General features: G+C 32.9%; 1 long non-coding RNA gene across 4 annotated transcripts in view; it reads left to right on the plus strand.

The window, feature by feature from the left end:
* LOC116667148 overlaps window positions 1-24,089 on the plus strand; it is a 492,225-nt gene that overhangs the window by 328,337 nt on the left and 139,799 nt on the right. For 3 of the 4 annotated variants that reach the window (XR_004323925.1, XR_004323928.1, XR_004323927.1), the window contains exons 4-5: window positions 5,276-5,455; window positions 23,004-23,109. The exons of the other annotated variant lie outside the window; for it this stretch is intronic. This is a non-coding gene — a long non-coding RNA (uncharacterized LOC116667148). The remainder of the gene's footprint in view (window positions 1-5,275; window positions 5,456-23,003; window positions 23,110-24,089) is intronic. 4 annotated transcript variants of the gene reach the window in all.

The following is a 24,089-nucleotide window of genomic DNA, read 5'->3' on the forward strand; positions in this document are numbered from 1 at the left end:
AGAGACAAAGGAATCACAACTCACACTCCATTATCAGAACCATTCCAGAATACATAATTTAAAGTCTATAGTAGAATAGTAAAGAATCACAGGTCTAAAAATTCTCCTACAATGTTATGTAATAGAGCAAAGCAAGTAACTGTTGACAAAACACCTTCAAGTAAACAAAACTGGTGTCTTTAGACATAATGCATGAAAAATTCATTAATCATACATACTGAAGGAGTCTCCATTCTACCGAGAATACTTTTGCATTGTTACTTGACACATGATTCTGTCCTTCATAATCTGAGTTTCCCAATTTGAGGTATAGTAGAATCAGAATTTTAGAAAAAGGCAAGAAAAATATTCTAGGTAGTGAAAATGATGAAAAGTGAGGGTTTATTGGAAAACTGGAAGGAAATGAATGAATTACATTTAGAAACATTTATATTTTACTTCAGAGCCTTTTGACAAAAAGACAAAGAAATACACTCACTTTAAAATGTATAGGCATCAGTATATTATAGCATCATTTAATTGTGGATGTCTCTGTGTTATGCAGAATTCAAAGACCCCCAGGGTTTCCCTCTTCGTGTTATACATACCTTTCATAATCCCTAGGTCTGTAGAGATGATGATTTTACTCTCGTGATTAGGTTATGTTATATAGTACAGTTGACCTTAAAATAGGGAGCTTATCCAGGTATATCCTAATGACATAAAATAGAAGCTTTTCTCCAGCTGGTTGAAAAATAGAAAGTCAAACTGATCTCGAAGAAAGCAAACATCCATGTGTGAACTGGCTATTGGGTCATATGAAAAAGGACCTGAAAATGACCTCCTGAAACAGAGAACAGCTACTCGAAGACAGTCAGTCACCAAGGGAGCAGGAACATCAATCCTACAACCCAATAAATGGAATTATTTTAACAACAAGAATGATCCTGGATTTGGATTTTTTCCTAAAACCTTCTGATTAGAGCTCAGCCCAGCTATGACTTGAACTTCAACTGTGCACTATCCTGAGCAGAAAATGCAGTTGTGGACTGCGTGGACCACATGGAATGAACTTCTGACGTAGAGAACTGTGAGCTAATAAATAGGTGATGTTTTAAACTGCTAAGTTTGTGGTAATTTGTTATACAGCAATAGAAAAGTAATACAATTCCTAATAAGGAAACACATTAAATTGTTTGTAAAAAGTAAATTGACATATTTATGTGTCTAAGTACCCATTTGTCATCCAAAACGGTTCATACTCATTTTGTTTGAGGGAGTGGATTCCCAAGGTGTGGGAGGGAAGGAGTGGATTCCTGAGGAGATTAACAGCAGAGGTTTGTCATGTATTAATGCTTATGACAAACATGTTCAGCTCTGATAACATCTTCTAAAGATGTATCTGAGAATTCCAATTAGATTCAATGTACTGTTTTCCTGTTTAACTGATGATCATATATACTTGTATTGAATTTAATGATCAAATACAAAAATATGAAATTTCAATACTTACTAAATAATGACCATTTATATTCCAATAGAAATAGTAGTGCCATGAAGAAATACTCACAAAGGAATGTAAGTAACAGTTATATTTGCTAAAAAGTTAAAGATGGGATGGAAATCTAGTGCACAAAAATGTGTGTGAATATTTTAAGGATTATGCTGAGTTCTTCTGGTAAATACGATAAAGAGGAAGAAAAAAAGAAGAGTCTTCATAGTTTGATGGAAATAATAAGTGGAGAAAGAAGACCTCAAATGTTGTGGTTACATCACAAAAACAAAATAAGCCAAGAAGAACAAGTTGGCACCTGGTCAATTATGAAAAGATCTTTGCCATCACAGGCTGATAAGACATCTTGACCAATACTGGATTTTACAAGAGTCATAATAATACATCCTCTTCCTAATGTTAGTGTTAAAGTAAGAAAAGCTATATCCCAGTGGTATCACAGGTAGAAAAACAAACTGTCTTACTAGTATAGTTTTACCTTGACAGAAGGCTGAGAAGTTGTCTGGGAAAGGTTAAATAATTTCAAATTTTGTATAAATTCTGCGCTAGTGTCATTTGTTGTAATTATGCAAAGTAACTCTGTGATTATCAGTCTTAGGAAAAGTAAAAGGTCATGTTGTTACACTGGTTATTAAATCTCACTTTTTACATAATGAGCGAGGTGGGAGAGTATTACTGGCCTCAGTATTAGCGACCAATAGGCAAATGGAATAAAATAGATGCTCACTCTTAACATTTAACTCAGTATTATTAAAATTTACAGATGAGATGGTTATTTGAATAGGTATTGATAGCAAATTAAATTTTAATCAAGTTTAAGATACACTTGATATATATTGATAGTGGACTAAATTGCTTTTTTTTAAATCAATAAAATAACTATAAAACCTCCACCATGGAACAGAGTGACAAATCAAATTGAAGCATTAGGGATTTGGAAAGAGGGATTAAAACTCAAATCCCAGTGAGTTTATTTAACTAATTAGCACGAATTTGAAACTGAAATTGAAGGCTTCTTTGTTTTCTTCATTGACAGATTCCAAGGGTTTTGTTTGTTTGCGTATTTTGTTTTGCTTTGTTTTGTTTAATGTGTTTACTTGGAAACCAGGGAAATGATAGAGCCTTGTAGAATGTGACAAGCCAACATAGGTTTTAAGCCAGAACTGCAATCTGAGTTTTCTGCAGAAGGCTCATTTCATCTTCATTTGTAGTTCCACTGAATATTGATGATGCATTCTGCTCAAAGAAATGGCTTTAGTTTTTCTGTGAGAAAAAACAGACAACTATTAATTATTATTAGGAAGCTACCTACCAACTCATGTACAATGATGGCTGTACTTTTAAACAAACAGAAAATAAGTTGCCTAAGTAAAATATTCCCAATTTACGGTAAAAAGTAAGCAGTTTTTTGTTCTCAATTGTTGAAACACTTTTAGTGAAGTGAAAATAATACAATGAAATTACAGCTAGAAATATGGATTAATTGTTAGAGAACTCTAATAAGATACCTGGTATAGCTTCTTGTTAAATTAATAAATAGAAGCCTCAATTTTATAGAGGTGGGAGATAGGGAGGGGGAGCTCCCATCCCCAGCAATGATAGCAGAGCCTAACAGGTAGAGGAAAGACTCAGCCAATGAAAAGCCATGAACTCTTTGTTTGCTATAAGCCTCCCAACTTACTTTTCCCCATTTTGAAAGCATTCTCCATTCAGTACTTTGTTGTGGGGACTTGCACATGACTCCACAGTTATACACCCCAAATTGCAGTTCTCTGCTGATCCCGAATAAACCTGTCATGTCTGGAGAAATACCTATTTATTTCATGAGAACATTTTGAACATTTGTGTTTTCTTAGATATTTAATATTTAAATTTGAGACAGGAAAACATGAAGACTTCAAAATTTCCTTTAAATATTATTCTTTCAAAATTGTGTTCCACAAAATAAAGGCTATAACTACCTGACTATATTGTTTTAATATGTATCATAAACATATGAATATTATGTTAACATTTGATTATAATTAACATATTTATATATTTCTAGTACTTATTCATAGAAAAAGAAAAATGTGCAATAGTTTTTTAATATCACATTATATGAACTATAGAAAAAAATTATGACTCCTTATTGATACGCTCTGTTGTCTCAAGGCTAAAAGAATGTTCCACAATATCTGAATTCCTGTGTTCCTTCACACATGACTTTCATAAAATTTTTCTAGAGAAGTAATAGTGTTTGTATAATTTATAAAGTTACTAATATATAAAATTTTCTGTATTAATAAAATTTATAATTTCAATAACTCTGTACTTTTTCGTTTTAAGAATATATTTAACCAAAGTCATTATCTTTTGATGTTGAGATTCTCCTCCCTATGTATATCTAGTTAATTCAAATAAGCATATTTTATTTAAATAAGTGTGCTGACTCATAACTAGACTCATAACTATTTCTTTTACAATACTCAAGAGTACAATTAGATAAAATTCCCTTTTATTAAAATTTTTCTTTTGGCTTTCTATAAATCTTACCAGCTTGCCAGTTGTCGTGTAAGACAGCACATTCTTCCTCACTCTTTTTCCTTCACTGAAGGAAAAAAGTTATTCTAAAAACAAGTAGAGAGTAGAAATCTATTATCTCTGCTAATGTAATGATTGGACATCATTACTGGGTTTTAATTTCCACCATTTTAGTACATTTTGTGTTTGGATTAGAATATAGGTTTCTGAAACTAGGTGTTTTGTCAGGTTGTGTTCATTGCAGTATTCTAGATTCTTGAGTGATACCTGGTATGTAGAAGGTGCTCTCTAAATAATATTTGAATGATTAGAAACAGGTGTGTTAGGCACAGTAAATTCAATGTGTGTCAGATGTACAACTATGACTAGAAGGGAGACCTGGATGTTGAGATATGGTTCAATATATTCCCTTTTTCTGGTGTTTCACGAAGGCAGCCGATTGTGAAAAGTGGCAGTGATTGAACAGGGTCCACCAAGCTTGGAGTAAAGGAGGTGTGAGGGTAGGAGCCAGGAGTATGCTCCATGTGGCCTGTCACATGTGAATGTGTCTCAGACATGGTCAGAGGTGCTCTGCAGTGGATCAGTACTATACATTATTCTGTTGACATGTAAAGACCTAGAAATGTGTCACTCTAACATGATTCAAGAGGAAAAGGAAGGTACTTAACAGAGGCATAGTGATTAAGACAGTACATCAAGCTACAAAATGCTGAGCAGCCCAGATTAATGTAGCTGTTTTTTGACAAAAATCTTGAGCTCACTAGAATTTTGAGATGGCAACTTCAGTGATAGGTTTTGCCAGTGATGGCTATGGCAAAAAAAAAAAAAAAATGGAAGTATGATTTTTCATCATTCACTTTGAAATAACATTGTGTCGTGATACATGTGTTATATATCTTTAGACCCAACACATGATGATTAACACTGTCTGCCAAATTACCTTTGATTAAAAAAAATAAAGGATACAAAGGCGTGATACAAATGGAAATATGATTCCTCCCAGTTTTTGTGTTTTGATTCCATTGCATGCTTAAGCTTATAGCTACTATGATTCTATTAATCCTCATGTATATGCTTTAACAAGCTGAATTGGATGCCTTTTTATAGTCATTTGAGTTTATTTCTCTATTATTCTTCTATTGGTGCATGACAAGTACCTCAAAACTCAGTGGCATACAGCAGAAGTATTACTTACATGGTTTTGCATCTGTGGGTCAGCTGGGGTGGCTCTACTCAATGTGTTTCTCATTTTTCTGGCAGAAGCTGCTACACAGAGCATGTTATTGTCATTGTGATGACAGAAGGGCAAGAGAGCACGCATATTTCAAGCCTATGCTGAAATCACATCCACTAACATTGCATTGACCAAATCAAGTTATGTAGCCAAACCCAACATCAGTGGGATATAGAAACATTCTCTGTCCACAGGATGAAGGAGAGGTAAGCAAATATTTACTGATAAATATTCAAACTATCGTAGTCACTAAGCCAGTTATACAAGGTATTTGAAATTAAGTATTATGTAAGTCAAGCACTTATAACACTGGAAAGAAAGTTGTTTTATGAAAACTTAATTCAGTGCTTTGAGCTGACTCAATAAAGGCAAATAAAAAAACTTCTATTGACTGAGAAACAATGTTCTAGATGATTCTGCCCTCAGACTACTTCAGAATAATCTTTAACTTCTCACTTCACTTAAAAAAAAAAAACTAATTTATAAATGATGAGTGACTCTATTTAATGTAAAATCATGTAGCATTCCAGTTGGGCCTTACAGCCCTAGAATGGACTTGGCTGTATATCAAATAGTATATTTTTATTTGTGTATGTGTATAGGTGTGTGTGTTTAAATTTAAAATAAAAAATTTAAACTATTTATGCATTAGAGCTGTGATTTTCTAGATTAACTTGCTTTTTAATTCACTGAAAAAATTACTGCCCTTGATCATATTAGAGATAAGATCTTCCTGGTATTAAAGGGGGAGATTTAATTACTCAAAGAAAAAAAAAACAGATTTTAGCATAAGCTTACATCTTTAGCTAAGTACCAAATCTTCAGAAACTCACTTGACCCTTCTTCTCTTGAGGATAAGGTGATTAAATTAGAATAGCAGTTGTAAGTGAATAGAATTCCCAATGAGATTTGTAGCACTCTTTATTACTCTGGGAACATTAGCAAAACAGCGTTTTTTAAATGTCTTTTTTTTTTACTAGATCATGTTCTAATCAGTGTGTTCAAACAAAGGCACTGTTAAAAGAAATTAACAAAATCTTGTCCTGGCTCAAGAGACCCTAATTTACAACAGAAGCTTAAGAAAAGATGCTCAGCTCCTTGAGTTACTTTTGCGTATAAGTCATGAGTTCATTGATAAACTAGTTTTAGCCCTGGAAATGCTAACTAAGATAAGTGTGTGTGGTTTAAGTTTCAAATTGAATTTAAGCTTTAAAATTTGTTTCAGATATGTTTTCTTGGCTTCATTTTAAAAATATATTTCCATAGAATATATCCTATGATTCCCCTATTTTGATTTTATCTATACTGACAACTAATAGGTTTAGTTAAGGTCACTTCCTTCATGTTTCAACAGCTTCCTACTCTTTTTTAAAAGAAGTATTACTGAGTCTAAACTCAGTCTGCTGGACACATGACAGGCCAATAAATTGGGAGGCGAAGTATTAGGGCAGGAAATAACAACTTAATTTGAAAAGTCAGCAGACTGAGAAGATGGGGGACTAATGTCCCTGAGAACTACCTTACCGAAGTCAGAATTCAGGCTCCTTTTATACTTTAAAAGGGAGGGGGTGTGGTTGGTTGATGGGAATTTCTTGGTGTCAGAATCCTTTGTTCTTGTAGCCGTCCACATAGGTTAGATCATAATGTTCCTATAAACCTCAAATAAGAGGAATATTATTCTCTTTTCTGCAACTTTTTATCTCTGTATGAGTAGAACAGTGTTAGCCCCTTAAAAAAGTCAGAGCCTTGAGAGTGGACTGTCTTGTATATTTCAGGGTATAGGCAACATTCTTTTACAAAAGGTACAGAACCAGTATGACTAAGCACAGAAAACAGAGCACAGGGTTAGAGCTAAAGGGAATAGATCTAATATGGAGGCAGATTTGTTCTTCCCTATTACAGAAGTGGCCTCCTCAGTTTTCCCGTATGTCTAAACTGCTTTCATAGAGCTGATCTTTTGAACAAAACAAACAAACAAACAAAACCCCAAAAAACAAAAATACTATAGTCTCTTTCACAAGTTTTTAACATTGAGTTGAAGATACGATTACTGTATTTTCCCAAGTAAATGTGTTTTCCAAGTAGACTAAGAATTATGGATTAGTTCATTTCATATTCTTCAGTTTCTCTTCTTTGCTGATAGATAATATGATTCCATTGTTAGTGAATAACTACTTTCCAATACTTTGTCAGCTTCATCTTCTTGAATACAGTCACATTCTTAATATGCAGGTTTCATCGGGAAATCTTTTGTTGCATTTCCCTGACATTGCTGATTGAATGCTTTATAAACATACAAATTTTACCAAATGTTGGCTAAAACTAGATTTTTCATTATAAAGAAAGCCATTCACAGACCCAGATATATGATGGAATTAAATATTTATGTTTACAAGTCTACTGTCTTATGTGATCATAAAACCTGGGATGAGGAAAGGATATTTACAATAAAAAGCACTTATTAATTGTTCCCATGACACGTATATACTCTTTATCCTAAAATGAGTCTTTCCTAATGATACCAAATAATTACTACATAATAATACAAAAGGAAGAAAGTTGAAAAGTATTGATAAAATACCCTTTATACTCTCTTCCTGTAGTAAAAGTTTTACTGGCTTATCACTGCCTAGAATTAGTGAGGCATTTAAAATGCATCAGGAAAAAATTATGTTGGTCCTTATGCCCTATGGCAAGTAACTTTTATTTATTATTCTGTACAACTGAAACTATTATAGAAATTGATGGCAATTCCAGTTTGAAACTAAATTCCTTAGAAAATTGTCAAGGAGTGGAAAATTGAAAAAGAGTACTTCTTATAGTTCGGTTGTTTCTAAATTTATTGATCAATGGTTTTTCTTCCATGTGGCCTTTTAGGTGGGATAACCACTTACAAAAATAGCCAGGCGGCTATGTAAAATATTCAGTCAGACCAAAAATTAATTTAATACTTTTCATTATGTTAACTGATGCCTGTGGCCATTATATTCAAAATTAGAGTTATCCTGTTCTTTGTTTAAGTAAAAATATGCACAATATGTGGGCGTTTTAACTAGTAAATGAAGTACGTTGCAAGAATTCTAAGATAGGCTTTATTCTAATTTGCCTCTGCTTTTTAACTTTCTTTAAATGTTGGAAAAGAAACAAACTTTAGTTTAACAAACTCAACTAAGTACTCAAATGAATAATGAAGAGATAGTGTGGCATAGTCAAACAACCAGTGGGCGGGAGATCAACCTTAGTCCTATCACAGCTTCTGGTGTAAACCCGCTGGGGTTGTATGAACGGTAGCAAATGCTTTCTTCTTTGATTTTTCATTGGAGAATTGAATTTTAAAAGAGTTGAACTCCAAGATCTCTTTCACATCTAAAATTCTAGGATTCTGCTTGATAGCAAGTGTTCTCAAGCATTCTTTCCGGTGGGGGTAAGCCACCTTAAAAAAATTCAAGCGCTGTAGAGAAATAGTTGTTCAACTTTTTTTTCCTAAACAGCTTCAAGAAAAAAGGCTTCTTTATTAAGTGTTTTAAAAAATTAATCAACTCTATATTACAGACTGAAAAGGAGGAATTATTTTTTTAAACTGAAAATATAGAAGTCTTCTTATTATTCAAGATCTTAATCTCAGAGTTAACTGCTTGGTTCTGTAAAATGGTTTGCCCACAAGTGTTAGACACAGCACCGCATAACAGCAGGGGTAGCTCTAATACTGTTTTGTTTTGTTTGTTCTCTATGAATTTAGGAGCCACACATTTTTAATTTGGTTGTGAAAATTAGTATTTAAATGTGGTAAGACTTCATATATGATAGCACTACCAAAATGAGCATGCTGGTTTGAAATACCATTATAACACTTTGTCACCATCTTCATTATAGTGAAGCTTGTCAGTCATCTTCATTAAATTCACCTTTGGAAAAGTATGATTATTCAAAACCTCCATGAACTATAGAAATGTAAGATATGTGTGAATATTTGTGTGTGTATGTTCAATTTAAAGATGAAGCAGTTGATTTGCTAACATGTTCCTAATCTTTTAAAGTGGTCACATAAGTAAATTTACTTTCTAGTTGGAATGTTTTTTTTTTCCATTTTTGCCAGAATACTTTTTGTTATGACTTAGCTTAATTCCATACGGAATTTTTCTAATATTATTAAAGTAGGAATATTGTTTTTCCTGGATAGTATTACCTAAAGGTGAATAGAGAGATTAAATTAGAGCTAAAACCTTATATATGCAGATGTACTACAGAGTATTCTATCGTCAGGGATCAAGATGAATACTAAGATGGCAAGATGGTAATTTCTCGTGCTTTTAAAACAAAAACTTATATATGAAAATAAGATGGCCACTGAAGCAGAAATAGAGAAAATAATTTGTGAAGCTCTCCATATCCTTTCCCTTATACTAATCCCTAAAGATACTAATCTTTTGTAATGTAGCAGACCCTATTTGGCCAGCAACTTTGCCTATCCATTGTGTAAACCATTGCTTCTTTAAAAGTTAAAATGAATAGTTACTATGAAATGTTAATATTGTGATCATATTAAAATGTGGATTCTGATTCAAATCTGGAGTGAAGCTTGCACAATTGAATTTAATTAAATGATACAGTATTTTAAAATTTCAACTTGATAATATCATTTGAAATTTGTGTACCATTTTGAGAAGAAATTCTACTTTTAGAATTTATCATATATCATTTCTTACTAAAGCAAAAACATGTATAAACTATTATTTTTAAAAATTAATCTCAATATATAAAAATAAGGTTAGCTGATGCAAGAAATAAACCCCAACTTTCAGTGATTTAATACAATAAAAGTTTATTTCTCAATGACATAAATCCAGTTGGTTATTCCCAGTCAGCACTACAGAAATCTGTTTCATGCAAACAGACCCAGCCAGATAAATACTGTACTACCTTAAACATGTGGCTTCAGTGGTCATTTTCACCTGACAGAGAACTAAAGAGGACAGTGGAGATTTAAGGCACAGGAGCTTTTTATGATTCATGCCTAGATATGAGGTATCTATTTCCCTGCTACATCAAAGCATGGCCCATAGTGATTTTATGAATCCTCAGTGTTAAGTTTAAACCTATTTATCCTTGTTCTGTGCCTAAAAGGAAGAGAGGACATCTGGCCATCACCTTCCACATAATTAACCTTCATATTAGAAGATTAGAAGATTGTGTTTTTGCCTTCTGCTTGTGTTGAGCCATTAAAATCCAATTCTGTTTCTTCTTACCATAAAATATTAAAAATGAGTAAAAGTGAATGCTTCCTATGGTGGCTTTATATATGAGTGGGAATGAGCTGTTAAGAATTAGGAAAGATCAGACCAAAAGGGATTTTTTCTATAGCTAAATATAAATTCAAAAGCAAAAAAGGAATTTCAACATCTGCCAAAGGGCTCGGATTTATATATAATGGAAATTCCAAGTAAAAATAAATGTGAAATAAATTGGATTTACATTATGTAAATATTTCTGTACAGGATAGGAAATGTGAATGTTATCATTTCCACATCTCTCTACTATACAACCACAAGATTTATTTCAAAGCTATCTGTTTTATGGATGACTGAGATCCAAAGTTAGAAATCATCAAGAAAATAATTCGTGAAGAAAGTCAGATCATCTGGTATTTGCTAAAGTTAGAAGCAGAAACGGCCTTCAGTGCACCAAAAAAGTTAAAGGCACATTAGGCAGCCTAATTAAGCCAGTTTGACATATTAAAAAAAAAACAAAAAACTGAAAATCAAAATGAAACAAAAAATGTATTTCAATGAAATGCTGCTCCAAATCTACACCTCACTTGTGCGCTATAAAATATTTGAAAAGAGAGCTTGAAAATGTTTGCTTAGAGAGAAAATATATTCTAATAAGCTTGCTCTAGTCAGTTGGGATCCCTGGGAACAAACTCTGAGATGGAGATTAGCATGCAAAGATCTATTAGAAGTACTAACATCTGGGGAAAGGAAATGAGGGAAAGACTGGGCAAAGGATGAAGCGAAGCAGTGATACGCTTTGTGGAAGTCTGAGCCAGTACTACGGATGGATAATCGTTCAGATGGAATAACCCTTCAAAACTGTCCCAGATTTGGAAGAGTCAAGTGTTTGTAGTCCCACATGGATCAATTATTGGATACAGGCTGACAGTGGAAGGAGGAATGAATTTAGAAGAATTCCAAAAGGGGATGACAGCCAAGAGTTCTACAAATAAAAGCATGTAGTTGCTCTGACAATAGCAAGTAACTACAGTAGTCCATCTTTGAGATACAAAACCTAATAATATTTTATTCTCAAAGTTTCTTTTTGGTGTGTAATTAAGACCTGCATTTTCCAACAAGGTTTCTTTTTATTATTTCTTTCAGAATTTATTCTCCTTCCTCACTCCAAGGTTTTTGAAAAGAAATTATTTAAGATCAATAGAGAGGAGATTGTTTTACCAGCTTAGATTAAAGCATTCTTATAACCTGGAAAATGCAGGGGTTCCAGGCCAAAGCTGGGAGGGTACGTAGCATGAACTGGAATAGACATTCTCTGGCTTTCTCTGAAGTCCTGGGATAACTTTTACGTCAGCTTCAAACTGAGACTCAAACTATCAGTAGCTGATCTTCTGGCTAAACAAGACAATTTATAAATTAGACTGAGCTGTTGGACTGCCACTTTAAAGCCATCTTTAAGGTGACTTAAATTATTACATTTTCAGTGTCCTTATCTAGAAAATGGGAATGATTATTATCTTCTTATAAGATTGAAATGAATTTTAAATGAAGTAACACGTATAGAACATACAGTTCAGTGTCTAGCCATTAATATAAACTAAATGATTGTTAGCTATTTTTATAAGATGAGTTGAGTGAGGAACATGAGAGCAACAGACGATGAAAGCTAGTATTTTTTTAAGGCCAAATATCAAATGTAATCTGCAATTGACAGACTGCATTTGGTATTTTTCTCTCTTATGGTCATTTGGAGGGAAACCAATCCTATGACCTTTTTTAAGATCAAAGATGATGCCAAACTGCTTTTTAAAAATGTGTTAACATATATAAGCCTCATAACAACACTATGAGGCAACCATTATTATCCTCATTGTATGGATGAGGAAATGAGACACATAAAGGTTAAGTAATTCCCCAAATTTACAGTTTGTTAATGATGGACTAGGGATTCAAGAAAAGAAGTTTGGCTTCAGGGCGCATGTGTTTAACCACTGTATTATTTTGTCTCTAGTAGTAAGTTCTCCTCCTTGCTCAGCAGTTGTGATTGATACTAGTCACTTGCTTACCATAAAATCTTATAGGCTAAAGTCATAGAGTGTTCAAGTATACAGAAAAGGTAGCATGACTTGATAATTCTTAATGCGGGAAAAATATGGCTACAAGTATTGATTTGCCATAATTTAATATTATCCAGCAGTATAAGCCACTTTATAACAAAGAAAAATTGCCTGAGAAGACATTAATGTGACTGGGATCCATATTAAAATTATAATTCTAGCATGCTTTGTGCCAGTCTTATACCATCTAAAATACTGTGTTTTAGTGCAATGTTTAAAAAAAATCAGCAGCAACAAAGATATCTGCAAAATATGGGGAACAAGGAAAGGAGAGTGTCTTGTAAGAACATCTAAAGGTGAGCAGTGGAGTAATTAAATATATACATAACCGGCATAGAAAAGTGAGTAAATCTCCACTGTGCTAGTCCCATAATAGAACTGGACCAATTGTTAAGAGTTACATAGCAGTTGATTCTATTCAACATAAGAAATATCCTACAGGAAGGAAAATTTTTTCTCCTTTAGTTTCAGACTTCACTGGGTATGTAATTGTTATGTCACAATTTCATAAACAGATGATACAGATGACAAACAATGAATATCCAGAATTTCTCTGTGGAAATGGCTCAAGAACACCAAAAGAGTTGGAACAAAACTTGAAGCTGCATTCACCTGATTCTCTTTCTGGAACAGTAATGATGTTGTTGATCAACTCATGGAATAATACATTTTAAGGAGTCAAAAACAAAATAATTTTGACAAAAGAGAATAGGATTGAAGAATAAATATATCATGCATTTTAAGGGCAAGTACTGGCATTGGAGAAACATTTACTTCATTTACATTTTTACATATGTGTATATTGTGTACAATAGTTATCTAATTCTTTATCCTCCAAAATAGGGACTTAAAACAAGAAAAACTTATTACCTCACAGTGGGTCATTCAGTCTAGAATTTGGGAATGGTTCAAGTGGGTAATTCTGTCTTGGATTCTTTCATGAGGTTGCAGTCAAGATGACGGACAGGGCTGAAGTCATTTGATGGCTTGATTGTGACTGATAATCTGTTCCTAAGATGTCTCTCTCAAGTAGCTTCTCACCAAAAGCTTCCTTCTGTTCCTTATAGAGTGGTAGCTGGCTTTTCCCAAAGCAAGATGATCAAAAGAAAGAGCCAGATGGACTTCTTGATTTCTTTTGTGAGTCAGCTTTGGACAGTACACTCCATCAATTAGATCATTTCCTTTTGGTTACAAATGTCATTCCCCTTTAATGTGGAAAAGGGCTATGGGATGGTGAAAATACCAGGAGTTAGTGATCCTTGTTTTAGACTCCACTGGAAATTTAATGTTATGTCACAATTTCATAAACAAGTGAAACTTGTGCCTTCTTGGAGACTGGCTACCACAAATTATTACAAAGTAAAATATTTTCCTTTTAAAAGTCTTAAAATCAGTTGAAAACACAAAATGTGCAAATCTTAGAATCAAAAGACTTCAATTTGAAAATACATTATTCTACCATGACTAAATCATTTAATTTTTGAGCCTAATTTTCTTATCTGAAAAATAGGAATAAAACATTTGCCTTTCTTTTTCTAAGTTGATGATGGTTGTTAATCAAGACTGTGGATAAATGTTTTGTCATGGATTAAAATTAGTTTGTTCCCTTACACTCTCTAGAATATTAGTAGTATTAATCTTTAAGTAAAACTATCATGGAAGACACATGATGATTTCATTATTGCAAAGAGAAAAGATATACCAGCTTGGTATTTGAAATCCTCCAGGAAGAAATACACACTAAAGAAATGTCTACAGCGAGGATCATAGGGATATTGGCTCAATAGAAGGAATGTCACAAATTATTTTTCTTTGGTAAAATGAGTGATATGCAAGAAAATGTGATTATCTGGGGAAAATACATGGTCCATAAGGCCTTTGCATGGATTGTTTCCTCTTGGAATGTTCACCATGAATAATTCCCTCACTTCCTTAAAATCTTTGTTCAAAGGCTATTTTCTCAGTATGGTTAGTTTCAATCACCCTCTTTTAAATTCTACTACCATGTCTTGCTGGCAATCTTGGTCCCCCTTACCCAATTGTATTTTCTTCTTTTCTATATTTATTGCCTTTTAACATACTTTCTAGTTCACTATGTTTTATTGCTTGACTTTTTTCTATAAGCTTCATAAGGGCACTTTTTTAATGCCAAACACCAATTTCTAGAACACTGCCACTCAATGGGAGGCTAATAAATATTTCTTGAATAAATGAATAAATAAGTACTACTTCCTTTTTGTTCTTCTCCTTTTAGCATTATGTTCATTTATATAAAGTATATATATATATGAGGTATCTATAATTTGTGGAGTTTTTTTTTCTTCCACTTAAAAGTTATCTATTATCACTTTTATTATGAATCTTCCTGGCTTTTAAATATGCCTGAATTGATAGAAATCAAACATGCAGTCTTCTAGAAAACAGTAATTCTCAAACCTCAGTGTGATAAGGAATAGCAGAGAAGTCTGCTAAAATTGCAGAATTTCAGTACAAATTCCCCCAATTCCCATTTAAGTCTGGAGAAGGGCCCAGAAATAAACACAATATATAACCAATCCAGATGATTTGGATAGAGGTAGTCATCTGATTAACAATTTGAGAAATACTTTAGGCTCCCCACAAAATGAACATGGTAAGCCCTGCCTTTGAGTGATAAAAATCCTGTAGATTTTTAAGTAGTAAAAATGTAATGCATTTGCAGTTTGTTTTATATGATTGGATTCAAATAGTAGAAGACAAATCATTCCTTTGTTTTCTGATGCATTTATTGATCCTTTATATTGATTTCTGGTAAGTGACTATGTGGTAATTAACAAAATAATTTCTAGTTCAGCTAGAAATTTTTCTCTGTCTTGACAATTTTTCACCTATAAGTGAAATTTAAGTTTTACTTTTAGGAATAAACCTCATAGATTTAGACATAGTAATTAAAATGCAGTCATTTATTTTCCAGAGAATTTCAATGATTAGTACAATTTAAACAAATTCCTTTCAAGACTGCTTTAGCTACATTACCAATTCAGATTCTCATCTCAATTTATGTAACTGTTTACAAAGTTATTATGTTCTATTTTTTAAGGCTGAATTCCCTTTTATTTGCAGCAGTAATTATTATAACCAATCTTGACAGAAAGATGCAGATGAATCTCTCCATTTCAGAAGACAATTTGTCATTCTTAGCATAAACAAGTTCTATATACCTGTCTGAAATTCATTAATCTGTACAAAAAAAGTAAACTTCTCTAAAAAGATAAAATAAATAGCAAAACATATCATAAAAGAAAGTTAGGATGGTAGAAGAGAGGTAAGGGCCAGAACATTTTCTATTTTTATATCAAAATCCCTTTTAAACTTTGACTCCTTCTTTAATGCAGGCTGATTTAAAACATGAGCATTATTGAATTGATGAAGCTTAAAGTGAGAAACAAAGGATTTATTTCTCAAAGTTGTGTTTAAAATGTGTGTGAATTGACTTTCTTCTGCTATAGATATGAAGACATTTTTTTCTAAAGGAAAAGGAAGAACTGAAATAATTCCCTTTTAAACTAAAAACTGAAAAGTATCACTTTTGACTGATATATTGCAAATCATTGCAGATTAAAAATTGTTTACATTATCTCAAAAAATACTCTATTTAACTCTGAGTTTAGACTCAGCTTTATTTGAGACACTCTGAGGTTTAATTATTCCAGGTTTGATCCCTCCACCTCTCTGTAGAAGGGCCACAACATTAGTCTGGAATTTGACTTTATAAGCATTTATTGAACACATACACAGAAAATTCATGCTTAATGGTGCCAGGGAAGGATGAAAGTACAGATAAAAGAAAAGTCCCTGCAGTAAAAGTAGTTATCAAACTATGTGATAGAACTAGAATTAAAAATGATTTTGTAGACTGCTGATTCCACACAGTTAATATAATTATGTAAAGTTTCAGGAGACCATAACTCTCACTCTTACAATGAGAATTAGCTGGTTAGGCCAAAAAAAAAATCAAAAATTTTTTTAAACCCACCAGAGATCTGAGGACATAAAGTCACCACTTTACTACTATTTTCATCCCTTGCTATTTGTCGAGTTTTGTGTTAAGAACTTGACACATGTTACCTTAGATGTTTCCTATTATTTGATCTCTACTCTCTTCCAAAATTTCTCCTGTATGGAAGGGGCTGAATGTCTGGGAACCAAATGCTCCAATGGGAAAATACTTGGGATAGATTTGGAAGGCGAAAGAGAAACAGAAGCTTTTTCCTCCTATAACCAGGGATATATGGTAGAGTTTGGCAGATAGTTTCACAGTGGTCTCAGTGGTTTAGGTAGAGATTGGTATTTGGGGTAGTTGCTGACATCTCTGACCATTGATATTGCCTCATCTGGAAGGCCTAGGAGGCAAACCTAAGACTGGAGATGACTTTGCCTGAAATTTGCTTTTTCATCTTTTACAACAGTTTGTAAACACTCAATTCCTTGTGCAAAATTCCTTCCTTTGTAATTCCTGGAAGGTTTGTTTTTCAGACCCTATCTTGTCACTGACTCTTACAAACTGTTTCCTCTGCAATATATTTAGGTATGTTTAAGCCATGTTCATATTGAATCAAATATATATGTATGTTCATATATATATATGCTTTTTTATAGATATCCACAACACCAGGATTATCTCTAACTCAAAACATGGTAAATTTTACTGTTCATAATGAATGTTTAAGATACCCTCTATATAGATAAAAATACCCTGAAACTTTAGTAAGTCCAAATAGAGAATGTTATTCAAACTGACATCTTTATATTTAGGAAACAATATAACCAAATTTGCTTTTATTTGAATACTTTATAGAAAATTTAGAAGGCATAAAATAAAATATTTTTAAAGATAATAAGGTAAATGGATTTACATTAAGGTTAAATAAAAATAATTCTTCTCAATAGTAAGTGTGAAGAATTTTACTGGCCTTTAGATATCATATTGATAGGTCTTTTTGATCTGTTCTGCCAACAAAATGCTCCAATGATATCAGTGTAAATTATATATGAGTAAAGATGATGGGGGAAAATTATGGGGTGTAGCATATGCATGTATCCCCCAGCAGAATTTGGTCTTACGTTTGATAAAGGTGAAAGTTAAACTTTAAAACCTACAATGTTCTTTGTATGGGCTTGCTTCTGTTTATTCTAACATGAATGTGCACAGTAGGTAATATTGTCTATACCCTTAAGGGGCTCAAGGATTATTTTAAACTTTACCATTTTCTTATTCTGTGTCCTGACTCAGCAAAGCTCAAAGAAGCACATTCCCTTAGATGTTATAGTGGTTAGGACACAAATTATTTGACAACCTGGTCATATAGCTGTAGTAACATTGATAGGCTCTATTTCAGCACATATCCAGGGATGTACAGCTCTATCAAACTAAGAAATGGCAGTAATATAAGAGCATGTGTTGTAAATGGGGCAGTTTAGCAAAGCATTTAATGGTAATTTTGCTGGAGATTGCAGTAAAGGCAGCCTGAAGTTTGCACATCAGGCCTGCAGTGCTTTCTTTTGGTAAACATTTTACAATGAGGTGATTAAAGGATCATTTACTCTTTATGTCTACCATTTCCCCATTTGAGGCTTTGTACACTAACTTTTAGCAGTAAATGATTATGGTTTAGAAGACAACTACCTTTTATTTATTGTAATGTATTTTTAAGGGACGAACAGAGGGTAATTTATCTATAATAAATGCACTAGTTGAGATTATTTGTTGGCTGGAAAATCAGATTACAGAGACTAATCTGAGGTGTGCATAACAAATCAAATCTGCATCCTCAATGCAAAATATTTTTCACCAGATATGTTAGAAACATATAGCTTTAATATTCAAAGAAACAACTTCAATTTGTGAGTTAAATATATCATTTGCAATCATTTTAAGGTAATAGAAAATTTAAATATATAGCACAAAAACATATTCTTAAGTGTAGTTTATTATAATTTCTAAATCATGCTGTTTATATGAGGTACAGGAGATAAATTGTAATAGGTAGCTTAATCTATAGGAGTCCAAAATTTGAAGTGGTCTTCATGTGTGAATACTTTCCTTTTTACTGAAACAGCAAAATTCAGAGTCAAATTTCTAAGGTATGAATCTATGTTTAGAAACTCAGAGATTAGAAGGCAAGCCCTTACTGAAGGTAAAATTCCAAGTGAAGTCTCATAAAGATAATGCCCAGATGGAATCAGAGTTGGAGGGAGGGGTGAAGAGCCATGAGATCCCCATAGTCCAAACAAATAAGGTGGGAATGGCATTCTATGGAAAGTTAATGATGGACATGTGAGCCAAGATCTGGAGTATGGAGCATCACTGTAATATACAGAATTTTTCAGAGTAAAAGAGATGACAAAGCCTCCCCAGTTTCCACATCCAAGGTAGATCATCTACTGGATCAGATATAGGACAGTTTTTTTAAACACAAATCCATGTTTTTCATTAAGAAGAAAGAAAAATATTATAGGGTAGCACATCTTTGATGGTGGAAACAAAGTGAAGTCCCCTTGGCTTAGAACTCCTTTCTCTGTAAATATTTGATAAACATACCTTGTTGGACTTTGAAGCAGAACCCTGTTTTGGTTTACTTGTCTCAGTATGTTTCTCCAAGTTTGCAGCTGGTGTCTCTCTCTAGAAAGAGTTCTTTCTGAAGCACAAGAAATAATTCAGGAGCCATGGACTATCTTTTCAAAGTAGAAGGGCTTTATGAGGCTTTAACTGTTGTTTTTGTTTTTTTGTATTTTTTTCTCTAGTTCTTGATTTCTGTATTTTGACTTCTGATATGTTCTGTTTTTTTCTCTCCAAATTCTTTTCTGAAATCTGTAGTGGTTCAGCCTCCTACTTTGGTTGCAGTTTTGAAGGAATGACGTAACTTGGGCTTTTCTGTCCTTGGGTTAGCTTCATGTAAGACTCTTTTCCCTCTGAAAGTTTAATAACATCCTTTGTAAAACTTACAGTATTTCCATTTTAATTCCATCTTTCAATTGTTTTTATACTCTTTTCTTTGTTCCCAAGTTGATTTGGAAATTTTCCACTAGATTTTTTTTTTAAGCCTCTTTAGTGTTTGCTTAAGCCTGGATTCTTCATTAGAGTGAATATTTTTGATCTGGCTTCTCCAAAAGCTGTCCTTACTCTTTGATCATCTACTTATAACCTAAAAATCACACAATAAGGTTATTTAACTTTTTGAGATATTTTGAAAATTTTCCCAGTTCATACAGATGATAAATTCTCCTTATTATCAGGAGGCTTTCTGAGAACAGCAGCAATAACAAAATAGTAATAATTACAGTCTGTTAGAAAATTCTGAAAAACCAGGCCCAGGCTTTAGTGCTCAGGATTATATTTTATACTTATCATGTTTCATCATGTATTTTTAATTTAAAAAATTACATTTAAGCATGTTATGAGGCTTTGATTTCTCTTGGTTAGCATTATCTCAAATGGTCAGCTTCTTCTAACATGTCTAAATTCTCTTTAGATATTTCCATTTCAAAAATATTACTGAATGTTTTAGTAACCTTACTTTACTTCTGAAGTACTGTACCTCATTTCATTTACTTTGGCCTTCAGTAGTGTCATTGGGTTCTTTTACTTGTTGACCAATAAATGTCACAGAATGGTCTTTCTTGGATACAGCAACTGGCCATTGGGTCACTTTCTTCCAGTAGAGTCTGCTTCGGACTGAACTATGAGGCTTTAGCTGGAGCACAGAAGTGTTTTGTTTCTCATTTCCATGGTGGATTCCAACTCTGGCTCCACATGTGTTACAGTGGTAGAGGTACAAGTTCAGGGTAACTGGTGACCCTGTATAAAATCAAATCAGGCTGTGAACAAGTCATTAAATAGCGAAGCTAACAGCTAGAACAGAAAAATGGCTGTGACATTAGAAATTGTAGGACAGGATCACAGTAGCCAGTGTGGCAAAGGCTGGCCTGAATCCCAAGACCTGACTTTCTTAAACTCAGCTATGAGTGCGCAAAGAGTTATAACCAAAACACAATAGATACATCAATATAAGATACTAAAAAATGTTTCAAGAACTCAAAAGAAGACTAGAAAGGGAAATGAACTAACTGAAATATAATGGAACAAGCAAAACAATAATATAGTGAACCTAAATCCAAACATATTAATAATCACTTTAAATGGAAATTATCTATACACATGAATTTAAAAGAAGACACTCTCAGATTGGATAATAAAGTAATACCAAACTATATGTAGTCTACAAGAAACTATATATATATATATATGTAAAATAAATAGGTTACAAGAAGAAGATTGAAGCAAAATATACCATTCAAACTAATCAAAAAGCTGGAGTGGCTTCATTAATATCACAGATTAGACTTAAGGATAAAGAAAATTTTTAGGTATAAAAAGGTATGTATCATATGACAGTGATAAAAGGGTCAGTTTTTCAGAAAGACTTAACAATCCTAAATAAGTGTGTATATCTAAACAGAGCTTCAAAATGCATTCAAAAACTGACAGAAATGAAGTCAGCAATGAAATAATCTATAATTTTAGTTGGAGATTTCAATACTTCTTTGTCAATAATAAAACTAATGGACAGAAAACCAGCAAGGATATAGAAGTACTAAAAACGTTATCAACCAACTAGATCTAACTGACATTTTTAGAATACTACACACATCACCAGCAGAATAGTCTCCTCAAGTTTGTCTGGAATATTCATCAAGGTGTATTGTAGCCTAGGTCATAAAACAAACCTTGAAAAATGTAAAAGAACTGAAAAGTATGTTCTCTGTCCATAATGGAAATAAACTAAAAATAAATGACTGAAGATCTTCAAACACTTGGCAGTTACACTGTACACTTCTATATAACATTATTTGAAGATGAAATCTTAAGGGAAATTAGGAGGTATGAGGAAAAAATCAGAAAGGAGGTATGAGAGAAAATCAGAGATGGCCATTGCCCTTTGCTCAAGACTTCTTAACCATTTCTTTTATCACTATATAATAGTAATAGAACAGTAATAGACTGTAAACTGCATATATATTTTTATATCTCCATGAGAGTTATACTTTATTCTATAAAAAATTATTCTTGAAGAGTAGCTTTAATCATGAATATATGTAGGACCAAAGCCAGATAACATAGCATTTGGAGGTAAAAGACAGGATGCCCAGTTAAACATGAGTTTCTGATTTAAAAAAAGAAAAATTTTTAGGATAAATAAGTCCCATGAAACATTTGACACCTATAGCAAATAAAAACACATGCACACAAAATCAAATAATCTGGACATTAAAGAGACTCTGCTAAAGAACAAAGTTTTTCATGGAGTATTTCATTGAGAATTTCAGAAAGTTCAAAATTTATGTATAATCTATCTGAGGAATTTTTTTTAATAGATGAAATACAGGATAGAATAAAAAACAAGCTCTTCCAAAACAGTTATTAGCTAATCTTCTCAACATTGATGAGATTATCACCAAACATAAATCAAATGATAAAAAATAAAATGTCCTTAAAATCTGGAAGAAAGTACTACTAAGTAATAAAAATCACAAGCAGCAGAAATTTGCTATAAATCATTTTACCATATCTGAAAACAAATGACAGTATTTGAAATCTATTGGCAATGTCCCATGTAGTAAGACATATAGCCAAGGCAGGTTTTCACATATTTTAATTGACTTACTAAAAGCTCTTACACTTTCTAGTTCCTTGTGGTCATTCTCTATTTCCTAACATCCATACTGCTAAAATGAAAAATTCTGACACTTTAAATTTGTTCCTAGGGTGAAAAAAAAACACTCATGCACTCTTGTTTTAGGTATTATACTCTCTGGATAAGTAAGTTCACGTGTTACTGGCTCACCCTATTCCTCTGTAAAATATGTGGGATCCAGTTTATTCTGTACTCCTTAACTTAAGGCTTAAAGTTTCATGGGGGTAAGAGATAAACTTCTAGGGTATCCAAAAAGCCATAGAACAAATATGAGGAAACTTGTTAAAATATGGAATCAGTAAAAGACATTCATTTGCACAAGTTCCTGGTGTGCCAACAGATAGGAATGTTGAAGTACTACAGGCAGTATAATGGAATAAAATAATGTTATTCAGGAAAAACATTATTCAAGAAGTAAAAAATACAGTTGTCCCTCAGTATTCACAGGGAATTGGTTCCAGGATGCCCGTGGGTACCAAAATCTGCAGATGCTCAAGTCCCTTGTTTACAAGCATAGTATTTGAATATAAACAATACACATCCTCCTGTATGCATTAAAACATCTCGAGATTTCTTAAAATACCTATTACCATATAAATAGTTGCTGGAGTACAGAAATTCAAGGTTTTATTTTTCAAACTTTGTGAAATTTTTTCTAAATTTTTTTTTATCCAGAGTTGGTTGAATACATGGCTGCAGAACCTGCAGATACTAAGGCCTGACTGTACCAAAGGGCCTGCTTATATAAGAAGAAAGAGTAACTAAATTGTCTTCTAGTATGGTGAGTCTCCATTTGTTGATCACATATAGTTTTTGTTTTGCTTTGTTAGGATGCTAAAGTTCAGATACAGAGCTAAATGCTCTGGACACAAGAAAGCAACCCTCATTCTGAGTGCTATGCCAAGAGTCCCTTCTTCTCTACTTTTGCCTCTACTCAGCTCCTCCTTTAAATATGTGTTGAACATGATTATTACATATTCATTTTTTTAAATGCAGAATTATTCGTGTGCTCAAACAGATTTTTAGTTCACTAGCTATTTTGTCTGTCTTGATCAGTCTGAATCCTCAATAGATTTATACAATAAAATACAAAACAGGTATTATTATTTACAACAAATATGTATATTAAAGGAGTTTTCTCCCAGAGCTATCTTAGGCTGTCTTCAGGAACTCAAGATGCTAATTTATTCATCTTTGCCCTTAGAGGCACTCGGTAAAGGGACTGGCAAAACTAAGTTTCCTTCCAGCTGGGTGACTTTATAATTACTTACTTGCTTTGCTAATTTACAGAATCACAGCATGCTAAACTTGTGGGACAATGGAAATTAAAAGTAGTAAGTGTAAGGAGAGAAATAGTAAGTTTAAAGAGTTTAATGACACTGTACCATGGCATAAACTTATAGTATTCATTGCTCATGTGTAGCTATGAGATCAACATAGACATATATCTCAACTCTTGAATATATGAGAATTATTAAGTACCTATTAGTAATTCCATAATTTGAAGTATTTGCAGTCATAGAGACATTCTCTCCCAAGAGCATCCTTCTCTCAGTCTGAGGAGGAATCCTGGGAATCATAAAATAAAGTCTTGTTCAGAAAACATAAAATGAAGTCTTGTTCAGAAAAGCTTGCCTTAAAATAGATTGGCTTCTCTGGTCAGTGATTTACAAACTGATTTTGATTTGCCTGGTGTTAGCTACTTGGGTTTTGCTGATAAACCACAATCATCAGTAGCACCTTTATTCTAATCAGGTGGGT

This window comes from Camelus ferus, chromosome 11 (assembly GCF_009834535.1).
Source record: "Camelus ferus isolate YT-003-E chromosome 11, BCGSAC_Cfer_1.0, whole genome shotgun sequence".
In the NCBI taxonomy this organism is placed as follows: Eukaryota; Metazoa; Chordata; class Mammalia; order Artiodactyla; family Camelidae; genus Camelus; species Camelus ferus.